This window comes from Tenrec ecaudatus, chromosome 1 (genome assembly GCF_050624435.1).
Source record: "Tenrec ecaudatus isolate mTenEca1 chromosome 1, mTenEca1.hap1, whole genome shotgun sequence".
Lineage (NCBI taxonomy): Eukaryota > Metazoa > Chordata > Mammalia > Afrosoricida > Tenrecidae > Tenrec > Tenrec ecaudatus.
The window spans coordinates 313788669-313799725 of record NC_134530.1 but is presented as its reverse complement, the minus strand read 5'-3'; the positions used below and the strand labels follow the sequence as shown (position 1 = coordinate 313799725).

At 42.7% G+C, this 11057-nt stretch overlaps 1 non-coding gene across 1 annotated transcript; it reads right to left on the bottom strand.

The window, feature by feature from the left end:
* Positions 1-1569: 1569 nt before the first annotated feature.
* LOC142438141 (U6 spliceosomal RNA) lies at positions 1570-1676 on the bottom strand. The gene has a single exon (XR_012782571.1). It is a non-coding gene; the product is annotated as a U6 spliceosomal RNA (small nuclear RNA).
* Positions 1677-11057: the final 9381 nt, after the last annotated feature.

The window sequence follows — 11057 nt, the reverse complement described above, 5'->3', positions numbered from 1 at the left end:
AGCCTATTTCTTCTTTGCAGCCTATTTGTACTCTGCAAGCTCCGTTGCAATCTGTTCATTTTTGGTGAACCTGCTGGAATTTGAAAATACCAGTGACATAGCTGCTGGCATCCTAGCAACATGCAAGCCACCACAGTATAACAAATGGACAAATAACTAAGATAGAATAAATGTTATGAAATACAGAACTTTCTAATGGGGGAAAACACCCAAGAAGAATATTAACACAGAAGAGGCTGTTTAAACCTAGGATGATAAAAATGAGTTAAACACTAAACCACCAAAATATTAATAAACTTCTAGCCAATATATGAAATAAGAAATGACAGTAAATATCAGCGAGAACAAGGAAAATGAACTTAACCCAAACAAGTGCACCAAATAAAGAAGACATCAAGTTCACAATTAAACAAAAAGTATAATAATAAGTTCATAAAATAAAAATCCACTCCCATTGGGTCGGTTCTGACTTATAATTACCCTGAAGAAATCAGGTATAGGTATAGTGTTTATATGTTGGGCTGCTAACCACAAGGCCAGCAGTTCAAAACTAGCAGCTGCTCTGAGGGGAACAATGAAGTTTTTACTTACATAAGGAGGAGGCTTTTGGGTGCACGGCTATTAAAAGATATAGCATCTGTGATCTTAATGGTTTGAAGTCAAACAAGTGACCAAATAGCAGGGAAACAACCAAGCCCACGTGAAAGAAGCACACCAGCCTGTGTGATCATGATATATCAACAGGATCAGGTGTCAGACCACATCAATGTGAAGGAGAGGGTCAGAGTGGAGACGCAAATCCCATCTGTTGATAATTGGATATTCCGTCACAGAAGGGACACATGAAAGAGATGATTCAGGGGGCAGTATAGCACCAACAAAACACACAAGGTTCAAATTGTTCTTTAATCCTCCTTCCTTCCACTATTATAATCTCCGTTCTACATCACAAATTGTGCTAGATCGGTATGTGTACCTGAGTACAGATGAGATACACGGAATCCAAGATAGACACCCTCTCAGAAACAGTAATGGGCGTAACAATACCGTGAGGGTATGTGAAGCGAAGCGGGGTTGGGGGGTGCGTGTGTGTATCGGGGTAACTGATAGCAATGATGGCAGCATAAACTCCCTCGAGGGGACTTGTTTCAGAATTTTAGATGAAGGGATAGTTCGGATGGTGCAAGATATGTATAAAAATATATCTAATTATTACCACCAGGATGGTGGTAGGGCGGGGGAGGGAGGAAATAAAGATCAATAGCAGAGGGCTCAAAAAGAAAGAAAATGTTTTGAAATTGCTGATGGCAACATCTGTAGATGTTCGCTTCATATAATTGATTAAAGGATTGTAAAATGATTATTTTTTTTAAAGACGAGGTTTTTACTTCCAATACTGTTCTTGGAAACCCACAAGGACAGTTCTGCCCAGTCATAAAGAATCCCTATGGATTCATAATGGATTCAATGGCAGTGAGCTTTTATATTTTTATTTTGTTTGAAGTGAACTTTTTTTTTTTTTTTCCGTTCCACACTTTTATTGCCACCCTTTCCCCGAATCACAAGTGCTAAAATATGGAACGCTTCACGAATTTGCGTGTCATCCTTGCGCAGGGGCCATGCTAATCTTCTCTGTATCGTTCCAATTTTACTATATGTGCTGCCGAAGCGAGCACTGGAGTGAACTTTTTTATATGACACCATAGAACAGCTCCACAGGATTTCTGAGACTGTAAATCTTACAGAAGCAACAGATTCAATTATTCCCATGGAACCGCAGGTGAGTTTGAACTACCAACCTTGTGATCAGCAACCCAAAGCTGACATGTGATCAATCACACTGAATGTGAACAAATGATTGTCCTGGAGAGGAAGAGATTAGCAGAATGGAAAAGAAAATAGGATGCAATGATATGATGCCTTTAAGAGGCTTATCTTACAGAACCAACCTAAATAGAAATAATATTAACGGAATAGTATAGGGAATTAGATCTCAACAAAGTTGAAAACTTAGAAGACATAGATGAATTTCTAAAAACGACGATTTAACTGAACTAATGAAGACCACGATATAAAATTTATACATACCCACAATAAAAGAAGAAATTTAGTACTCATTAATAAAAAACCTCCCAACAAAAGTCCTTACCAAGATGGCTTCATTGAACATGTTGACAGGCCTTCAGGGAAGATTTGACATCAATTCTATTCAAACTAATCCAGACCATAGAAGATGATGGGATACTTCCAAATTCGTTCATAACCCTGATATACAAACCAGTCAGACTGCAGTAGAAGAGAAACCAACTTACTGATACTTCATGAACATAGATGAAAAATTCTCAATAAGACCCTAGGCAATAGAATCAAACACAATATGTAAAAAATAACACATCATGACTAAGTAGGATCCATACCAGGTGTGCAGAGAGGATCCTGTTTCTGGAGATGGACTTTATGCTTAGAAAAATACAGTATCAGCAAAAAAGAGAGAGAAGGAGTCTCAATGAGCTGCGATGACACAGAAGCTACATGAATGGGTTCAAACCCAACAAGCATTGTGAGGATGGTGTCGGACTGGGCAGGTTGGGTTGGGTTGTGCATAAGGTTACCATGTGTTGAAAGTACAAATGGAGCTTGATAATAACAACAATATGCCAGGATGAGTCAACAGCAGAAAAACAGCCAACAGAACACTCTACATTAATTATGAAAACAAAGGAAAAGAGGCATATGATTGTATCAAGAGATCAAGAAAGGCATTTGGTAATATCCATCACCCAACCCTGATTGGAAAAAAAATTTTTTTTTAATGAAGAAAAATAAAAATAGAAGGGAAATTCCTCAACTAAGGGTTTATAGACAAAACCAATAAGGAGGGGATCACTAAAGAAAAGGCAGCCACTTAGGTCAAAAGCATTAGGCAACAAAGACCGAATCTTATACAGAATTCTGCCTCTTGATCCATGGAGAAGTTTCTCATGAGCACAATGAAGTGCTCTGGAATTCCCATTCTTCTCAAGTTTACTGAGAGTTTGTTATGATCCTCACAGTCGAATGCCTTTGAACAGTCAATAAAATACAAGTCAACAGCCAGAGACTACTGCATGGTTTAAAGTCAGGAAAGGTATGTGTCTGGGTTGCATCATCTCACCTAATTTAGTCAATCTTTATGGTGAGCAAATCATTAGAGAAACTGGATTATATGAAGAAGAATCAGGATTGAAAGAAGACTTACTAACACTGAGCGATATGCAGATAATATAACATTGTGGTTGAAAGTAAGGACTTAATAATTTGCTGATCAAGATCAAGGATTGTAGTCCACAGTATGGATTATAACTAAGGGTAAAAAAGATCAAAATGCAACAACAGGACCAATAGCTAACATCATGTAAAACAGAGAAAATGTTGAAGTTGTCAAGGATTTGTTCTTCTTTTGATCCACAACTAATGCTAACGGAAGGAGCAGAGAGAGTTCAAAAGATGACTTGCATTGAGTAAATCTGCTGCACAAGATCTCTTCAGGGCATTGAACAGCCAAGAAGTTCTTTTTAGGACTAAAGTTTGCCTGATGCATTTGAATTGTGGTGCTGGAGATAAATAGTCAAAGTACCATAGACGGCCGAAAGTATAACCCATCTGTCTAGGAGGAAGGACAATCAGAGTGCTCCTTCCAGGCAAGGATGGCAAGACTTTGTCTCACTTACTGTGGACATATTGTCAGGAGAGATCAGACTCTGGGGAAGGATATCATGCTTCGTAAAACGGAGGGGCAGCAAATAAGAGGAAAGCCTTCAACGAATGGATTGACACAGTGGCTCCAACAATACACTTGTGCATAGGAACAACTGTGTGTCAGGATGGGTTGATTGGAGAAACATATCCAGGAACACTCATATATATGTGGGTAAGGGAGAGCTTTATATTAAGAAGTAATTCCATATCAAGCAAACATCCCAGCCCCATCCAGATCAAGTCTGTAAGTCCAATGCTAGTCCCTAAGTCTGATACTATTTCATCAGTTCTTATCCTGACTGGTGCTGACAAACCTAATGATGCAAAATGTAGAAACATCACTGGCCAGTGGGCGCAACATCACATCTTGTGGATTCAATGGTGATGGCGGCATCACAGGGCTCTGCTTGACATCTGTGTGGCTTGAAGTGGCTCCTTCACAGGAAGGAAAAGCACAGAGAGCGAGGAAGTACCTAGGTTCCTACTTATGAGAAGGCCACGCTCAGCAGGCTGTGACCTGACTGACAGGCAGACTCTACCCCTTCCCTGTATTTATCAGGTTGACATGAGATTATGTAACTTTCACAGATTGTGAGGATGGTTCCAGGACTGGGAGTGTTGTTTCCTCCTGGTGTGCTCAGGGTCCCTATGGCTCTGAACTGACTCGATGGCACCTAGCAGCATCAACACAGGGGAAATATTGAACAATGCAGAAAACATCCACCAAAGATGGAGAGAACACAAAGAGTTTCTATACCAGTTTAAAAAAAAAAGGATGATGGCAACATATGTACAAGTGTGCTTGATACAATGGATGCATGGATTGGTTTAGAGCTGTAAGGGCCCCCAATAAAATGATTTATTAAAATAAAAATAAATTAAAAGTAAAAAATTATGTACAAAAAAAAGAGAGAGGGAGAGTTACTGTACCATAAAGACTTTGTCGACAATTCCCCATTTCAGCAGGTAGCCTCTGAGCAAGAACCCATGGTGCTGAGGGAAGATTTTCAAATTGTACTGAAAGCATTGGCTGAAACAAAGCTCCAGGAATTGATGGAAGACCAAGCGAAATGTTTCCACCAGCTGATGAAGCACTGGAAGCATTCCCTGACCTATGCCAAGAAATTTGGATGACAGCTATGTGGCCAGCTGACTGATAAAGTCCATATTTATACCGATTCCAAAGAAAGGTGATTTAACAGAATGTGCAAATAGAGAAAAATATCAATATCACACGCAAGAAAAAATTTTGCTGAAGATCATCCAACAATGACTGCAGCAGTAGATTGACAGGGAACTGCCAGAAATCCAGGCTGGATTCAAAAGAGGACTAGGGACCAAGGCTATCCTTGCAGATGTCAGACGGATCTTGTCTGAAAGCAGAGACTATCAGAAAGATGTGTATTTGTACGTTATTGACAATGCAAAGGCATTCACCCGTGTGGCACCTAATGAACTAGGGATGACCTTGAATAGAATGGTAGCTCCAGAACCTCTCTTTGTGCTCATTGGGAATGTGGACATGGATCAAGAAGCAGTTGTGAAAACACAACAAGCGTACACTGCCTGGTTTCATTTCCAGGAAGGTGTGTGTCAGAGTTGTATCTTGTCCACATACTTATTCATTCTGTGTGCTGAGCCGATCATCGGAGAATCTGGATTGTCTGAGGAAGAACATGGTTTCAGGAATGCAAAGCTTGTTGTCAACTGCGATATGCAGACAACACCCCTTGCTTGCTGAAAGTGAGGACGACTTGAAGCAATTGTTGATAAAGGGGAAGAATTGCAGCCTTTAGTATGAATTAAAGCTCAATGTAAAGAAAAACCACAGTCCTCACAACTAGACCAACAGGTAACATCATGATAAACAGGGAAAAGATTGAAGTTATCAAAGATTTCAACAGGATTGTATCACAATTAGTGCTCATGGAAGCAGTGGTCAAGAGCTCAAAAGTTGGGCACTGAATGAGGCAGACTAAAGAAGAATCAATGCGTGTGAGTGATGGCTCTCGCAAAGAACATTGGAAGGACAGTGAACTGCTCCGCGGGATAGAGATGAGGCTTGCTCTTCCCATAGAGACTTACTTCTTCAGAAAACCAAAGCTCCTGTTCTAATCGGCTTGATGGGTCGCTCTAGGGTTGTCATGCGTGAGAATTGATTCGGTGATAGTGAGTTCAGTTTTTGATTTACAATGAAGGAGCCCTGGTGTATGCAGAATGCAGTACAAGTTGGTGTGCGAACCACAAGGTCTGCAGTTTGAAACACCGGACAGTCTTTTGAAGAAAACGGAAATTTTCTGCTCTCATAAATTTACCTCTGCATAAACCCAAAGGGGAGGATCTCCTCTATCCTACATGGCTGATACGACTTAGAATTGAATTGATGACAGTGAATCTCAGGTGCACTGTCAGTAAGTGCTAGGCTGATACCTTCGAGGTCAGCAGTTCAAATGGCACAGCTAGTCATGGGGAAGAAGATGAGACTGACTATTCTTATACTTCGTGCAGTCATGGATTCTGTAGAGAGTCACCATGGGGCCAAATCCGTCTGATAACAGTGGGTTAGGTAAGCTTGTCATAAATGAATAACACCAATATTTTCTATGAAAAGCAAAATTGAACATTTGTAATCTTGAGGTGATTGATCGTGTTTTGGATAATGTCTCTACAAGCTAGTTAAATAAGCACCTTTTGAACTTTGATGGATACTCTTTATTTTAAGGATATGTCTAAGACCCTCAAAGGCAATTCCATGGCTTTTTAATAAGTCTAATATACTCAAATTTACAAATCATTCAGTATATTTTGGGGGAAAGTTGGGAAATTCAAAGCACTCCAGAAAATGTCCAATATGGTACTTAATATTTGGTTTTGGGCATTTGTATGAATAAATAAATTGAACATTCAATTGTTCCATTGCTCCAGCCATATTTCAAATGCTCCACATTCACTCAGGGCCAGGGGCGACTCTACTGGACAGACCAGATAGACAGACCCTCTGTCACAGAAAGCTCTATTGACAGCCTTACTCTTAATGGTCTATGGACTTCATGTCAGTTGCCAAAGAACAATTTATAATGAAGCTGCCTTTATGAATTTTCCCACAGAGACCATCAGATTTCCAACCGTCTGAAATATGGATGTACATTCCGCTAGTGTGTAATGGAATGAATCCATTTGATGAATGAGAACAGAGCTCTGTGTGGTGGATCAGGTATAAATATTTCCAGTTCCAAAAGGATACGTTGCTTCCCACATGTCAGATGTCTGACTGTGTATACTCTCCTATTACATTCCAGGTAGTATATTCTTTTCTAGAAGAATATGGGCAAAGGACTGTGATAGTTACATAATCTGTTGTCAATTTGAGACTTAAGAATGAAGGGTCGATTTTGCTAGTCAATCAGTTCACAGTTTGATGATCTCATTTGGTGGTGCTATGGAGATAAATAACTCTCTGGAGGCAGGACACATACTACCTGCCAAACATGCTTGCTGACAAGACACCTGGAGCTACGCTAGATCCCTGGAGCTGAAGGAGCCACGTGGGCACCCCTGCCAGTGCTGAGATGCCTCTACCGCCACTGGATCCAAAAGACTGTCCACTCACTGGCCTGTGATCTTTCTGCAGATCTTCCTGCATTCAGTGTCATTGCCTGTGTTTCGTGAGTCTGAAGAGGAATTTATAGGTTGGTATTGGACATATGGGCTAATATCAGACTTATGGACTTGATCTGGATAGGGTTGGGATATATTCTCAATATTCAACTGTTCTTGAATATAAACCCCTTTCTTATACACATAACGGTCTCAGTGAATTTGTTTCTATAGTCTACCCAGACTAACACAAGGACTAAGCTAAGCATTGGGGGTGGGGATGGGGGTGGCTCACAAAGGGAGCAGGTAGTCCAGTTCAGGGAGAGGAATTCTGGGAAGTGAAGAAGAGGCAGAAGCCAGGCAGCGGACTTCTGGGTTTAGTCAGAACAGCAGTTCTCAGAGTGTCATCTGTGGAACTCTGGGAGTCACAGAGATTCTTCCACAAGATCCGTGAAGTCAAAGGTGTTTGCACAGCACTCATGGAGGTGATCCGTGTTTCTCAATGTGTGGACAGTTGCAGAGGAAAGTCAGCTGGAACTGAGCAGGACTCCAGCTGTGCCGTCAGACTGCAGTAGTCAGTGTCCTGCGCCATCTCTCCCTTGTCGGGAAATGGAAACGAACCAGCTGCACTTACAGGTCACTTATGGAAGCCTGGACATTTCTTACAGTCATTACATTCTCAAATAGAAGGTTGCCCTGAATCCACGTCTCTTAACTGTATGTCAGAAATGGGAAGTAAACATAAACCCGTCTGCATTCTAAAATATGACATTTATCTCAAGGAAAATAGTTTGTCTGACCTGAGCTAACCACCTTAAAAATATTTTTTTTTAAAGGAATTGTTTGGGCTGGTCTGGACCAGGCAGCCCCTAGGTCCTCTCTGGCTCCTCAGGAAGATGAATCTTCACAGCCCCCATTCCCACATTCCCAGCTTGGGTGGGTGAGGGGATGATGGATAAGGTATTGAAGTATGCAACTCCAGCCCCAGCACCCCAGGAAGTTTACCATATAGCCCCTTTCCAAGCACTTCAAAGAGCAGGTTTGTAAACAACAGGATGACCTCCCACAGGTAGCATCTTGACTCAAGGCCCTGTAGCTGCAAGCAATAAAAATTCTCCCTTCTGTCAACATATACTCCCTTAGCTCAAACCCTATGTATCTCAGACTGCCTCACTGACTAAATGAGACTTCCCTGACCTAACTTATCAGGTCATGGACCTCATCCGGGAGTTTTCCCTCACCTTAATAAAGCCTCTCTATACTTCCCATTCCTGATTTATTCCTCATCTCCTTCTGCGCCTCTGTCTCCAACCTCTCAGGAATATCCTTTTTAATTGAAGAAACTAATGACCCAGGACCTATCTTGAATATTTGACACTTTCTCAAAAATTACCAAACTGTAGGCCAGTAAAAGGAAATGTTCTAAGAGCATTATTGCCAATGCTAAAATGTAACCTTTAAGAATGGAAAACTTGTATCCAGCAGAAGTGTGAGAGCTTTTCAAAATGTAACATTTTTTCCTGGGGGTGGGGTGAGGGGAGGTGTGGGGTAAAGGCCAGCCACCCACAATTAATCGCTGGTTCGATAGGCACAATTGTACGATATTGTGCCCATCGAACCAGCGATTAATCAATACATTCATAGAGAATAAGGAGAGATAGAAGAGAGATTGAAATAATGGAGTCAGACACATTTTATGGTAGCATGCTCACCTCAGCCCTGCTTGGTAGTCCCTGTGGCCATGGGAGATCTCAGGGCAGGGGAGAGGGGTAGGGGAAGGGGAATAAAGGGAAAGGGAACAGGGGAGGGAGGACAGGGGAGAGGAAGGGGGAGTGAGCAAGAGAGCTCTTTATTGCTAACCCAGGCTTACATATCTTTGGGGGGCATGCAAGCCCTGTAATTCCATGTAAAGACATACATCACAGGAAGGGGTGCACTATAGGTTATGCAGTAGTGAGAGTGGGACAATGTAGGGATATGTGTGCAATAGGAAGGGGAGGGATTGGGGGTACACATGTGACAAGATGGGCTGATCCTAGATTCAGGGAGAAAGCCTAACTTTGTATGTTCCTGAGCAGGTTTGACCTTTTCTCTGGCTTTCTATGGAAACCATTAGCAGTAGGGTGTGAACCCCATCTATAGGGGACCAGATGCCTTCAGGGAGAATATCTCTAAGCATCTGACCTCCCACCATGTGCTGGCAAACAGCCTCTAATGTTTGGCATATCTTTGGGTAAGACAAAGCTGAGAAAAAGTCTCTTTATAATTCCCCAGGGAGGGGGCTTGGATCAGTGGTGATACTAACAAAGGTGGCTTTTTAATGTGATATTTCCTAATGGAATGTGCCCGAACTGGAAGATTTATATTCTCAATAGACTAATGCAGCACTTCAGAGAAACTTCATCCATTACTACAAGAGTCAAGCTGCGTGCAAGATGGATCTATGGGTTTAATGAATAGACTGTGAAATATTCCACAAGAGTTTTCCAACAGCCACTAACCATTAAGAAACTACCTCTTCGACAGAAGACAGGAGCCGGAGCCTGAAGGGGTCCATTCCCGCTCGCTGCCGTCACACTTGCAAGCAGAAGGACACACGGACTCGTCCCACTCGTCGCTGATGGGGAGGCAGCCAGCGGTGCGGGCTGGGCCGCGCGCCATCCCGGGAGGGTTACAACTCTTTGGGGCGGGGGCGGGGGCGCCCCCCCCCCCCCCGCTGCGGACACTTGGCCGATGTGCGCTAGGCAGCTGCGCTCTGGGTAGTGAAGCGCCGCACGTCCCACTGGAAGAGGCAGCGCGTGCTCAGCACGGTCCAAAAAAAACCCAAAACTACCTCTTCTGTAGCAGTAGTGAAAAATGAAGGATGGACTTTCACAGTTACTTGGAGAGCCTATTTGAAGACTCCCTTCTCCAACATTGTACCTGTGAGATGCTGGATACTGTGGTATGCACCACACGCAGAATGACAGATTGGCTGCAGAAGCAGAAAAGAAAATCCAAAAGTCTCCTACTGACACAGAAAAGAGACCTCTTTTCACGATTGTTTTATTTTGAAACCCATTTCTTTTTCCTGAGAACATATTATCTGTTACCGTTAATAGGTTATTGATAGTATTTTTACACTAGTCTTACACTGTGAATTGTGTCCATTTCCCAGGGGCTTGCTTACTCGCGGTAGACAGAACCCACAGAAGTAAAATCCCTTGGGTTCTTCATGATGTGTGACAGTGAACAGAACCTCTAAGGCGCCCTGTGGCAGAATAATTAAGCTCCTATGGGCTAATCCAAGTGGCTAGGCAGGAGAAAAGATTGGCGATGGGCTTCTTGAAGTATTATAATCTAGGAAAGAAATCCCCAGAGCTGTTGTCCATCCTACAGGGTGGCTTTGAATTCACCCCAGGATCTAGACAACGGAAATTCTGAGTCAAAAAGCCTTTGTCTGCAGCAGGCCCGGTCCAGGGCTCAAGAAGACAGTGTGGAAAGAAGGCTCACTGCAGGAGGAGACCCCTCTCATCGTTCCAGGGCGCCCACTTGGCTCTCAGGCCCGGATTGGGGGTGTCGGGGGGGCAGAGGATTCCCCTTCTGTGGAGTTTCACTTCTCCCTCCCACAACCTGTGTCAGCTCCTTCTGGCTGGATACCCGTGACGCGAGGTCGCTTCTCACGTTTATTGGGTCTGGATTCCTGGAGAAGCCAATCACCGTCAAGGAGGTTCCCGGTTGTA